Here is a 2,677-nt window from a genome sequence, read left to right on the forward strand (position 1 = left end):
ACATTGTCCGATTTATCAACAAGCTTGATGGCTTTGATGCTCGTGGAAACATTAAAGTCCTGATGGCAACAAACATACCAGTTAACAATCCGAACCAAATCTCTTGAAAGAAAGAAAAGAAATTATTGCTTATCATTCGCTTTCAATTCCTTCACCCATCTCCCGAGAATGCTTCAAGAACACTGTCCCCTAGCTCCCTTCTCTCGTGTTTGTCCTTTTCTTGAACGTTTCTGCCGCTGTCACCCCATATTTTCTTGCTTTCCCATTCGGATTCCGAGAAAATTCTTTGGGTTTTATTTTTTTGTTCGTTTTTGGAACTACTGCCCCTGTTTTGTTTCTTTATAGACTTTCAGATAAGCATACATAGATGGGTATTTATCTCCGCACCCCCAAAACTCAGAAATTCTCAGAGGATGGAGAGAATGACAGGGTTAGATATGGGATATCATCCATACAGGGATGGCGTGCAACTATGAAAGATGCTCATGCTGCATATCTTGTCTTGATCTCGATGATTCGGCTTCGTTCTTTGGGGTTTATGATGGTCATGGAGGCAAGGTTGTTGCAAAGTTCTGTGCCAAGTACCTTCACCAGCAGGTTCTCAAGCATGAAGCATATGCAGCTGGTGACATAGAGACATCACTTCAAGGAGCATTTTTCCAAATGGATGAGATGATGCGTGGACAAAGAGGATGGAGAGAATTAGCTATTTTGGGTGATAAAATAGACAAGTTTACTGGCATGATTGAAGGGTTGATATGGTCGCCGAAGGTAGTGACGGGCCCTCACTCTGACTTTTCTGGACCAACTTCTGGGAGCACAGCGTGCATAGCAGTTCTAAGGAACAACAAACTTCTTGCTGCAAATGCTGGTGATTCTCGTTGTGTGATATCAAGAAAGGGACGTGTCAATGGCAGTTTGAATCTTTCAAGAGCTATAGTTAATTTACTGCCCTGCTCGATAACTATAAATAATAAAGGTACTAATTGAACTTGCTGATTTAGTACGTAGGTTTCCAAAAGATAGAGGTGTACACCATTGGGCACAAAGTGCTAGCATTATTTCATAATTTTTTTCGATATCGTTTCTAATATTTATTTGATATTTATTTATTTATTTTTTATTGTACAATCTAACATTTTTGATCTTTTAGATAAATTTCAATCAATCAGTGGTAAGTAATTTGAATCGTTTTTTATTTTAATTTTATTTTAAATTTTTGTAATTTAATACAACCGACAAATTAATTGGTACCAAAAGGGTGGTTCAAGGATGCTAATTCTTTCTTGACCGTAACCGACTCCCGAACCCAACACATTTCTGGTAAAACGCAGATCAGGTAAGATGGTGTCCGATCAACCTAAAATTGTTTTTAAATGATCGGTGGCGACTCTAACTCAGTATTTCAAGTCGAATCACAATTCCGGGCCCAATCGAAACACGACCGCGACAACTTCTAAATAATACTTTTAAAAATTCTTTTCTACTACATTTTTAAAAGTCATTTTTCAAAAAATCTACTAAGCTAAGTTGGCAAGAAGAAAGGCTTCTATATAATTAATATTTTTTTTAAATGGGTCAAAGGGTGCCAAATCAACTTCCTGACTGTCGCATGCTAAAGGATTAATAGTCGATGAATGGTCAAATGCTATTGTTAGAATCCAACGTTATGAAAACATGAAACCTTAATGAATAGCTTAACTACAAGATAGAAAAGCTTGATCTCCAAGCAATTATTAGGGTTGATGAATGGTCACTTTCTAGTGATATTCAAGTCATTTCATTGTGTGAACATATAATATACATATATATAGTATATAGAGAGACAGATATGCAGGGTGAGGGTGGTAGATCCATGGTCAGGATAAGCAGTGCACTTAGATATTTAATGATGTACGTATGATTTTATATTAAGGATGAATTTATAAAATTTTAAAAACGATGAATTTATAAAAATTTTAAAAAATAAAAATAGATCATTAATAGAACATATAAAAATTACGACTCTCTAACCCTGCAGATAGTCTAAGGGGACTGTGAGCAGTGCATGTGGACAGTCGTGAAGAGGATTTGTCACATTAATTTACTTGCTGGTCATGACTAAGTAAATTTAAATGTTCCATTTTTAAGTTGTTTGTCGAATTAAAATTTAAACTAAATGTTAATTACAGTTTAAAAAAAATAAAGTTTAGATATTAAAATAAAAAATAATAATAATATAGATATTAAACATGTATTTAACTAAATTATTAGTATCTTTGCAACAATATTTATTCAAATTATAATCAAAATCAGTAAAGACATTCCAATTATACTTGTATATATGGGGACAAATCAGCAAACTAAAAGTCTTGAAGAAATCCAAGTGGAAGCATTCTTCTCCAACCTAATCATGCATGAAGCTGCATATTTCTTAGATCGATCCTTCATGTTCCATGCACTCCAAATTCTATATATATAGCGTGGCAATACAGTAGACATAAATTTAAAATGATATAGCTTCACATCACAGATAGTTCAAAGTTCAAACCCCTTCTTTCTTGCCCAAGCACTGATACTGATATTGTGCTCTAACATCGTCTTTCTTCCTCTTCTGGTACACGAAAGCTCCCACACCGATAACACAAGAACCAACCAGGACACCAGACACTGCTCCATTCGCTCTGTTCCAAGAATC

The 2,677-nt window shown here is 35.1% G+C and overlaps 1 pseudogene; it reads left to right on the forward strand.

Annotated features, from left to right (window-relative positions):
- The first annotated feature begins 336 nt into the window (after window positions 1-336).
- LOC120214202 lies at window positions 337-990 on the forward strand (annotated as a pseudogene).
- The last annotated feature ends 1,687 nt before the right edge of the window (window positions 991-2,677 follow it).

This window comes from Hibiscus syriacus, unplaced genomic scaffold (assembly GCF_006381635.1).
Source record: "Hibiscus syriacus cultivar Baekdansim isolate YM2019G1 unplaced genomic scaffold, ASM638163v2 tig00110054_pilon, whole genome shotgun sequence".
NCBI classification, from domain to species: domain Eukaryota; kingdom Viridiplantae; phylum Streptophyta; class Magnoliopsida; order Malvales; family Malvaceae; genus Hibiscus; species Hibiscus syriacus.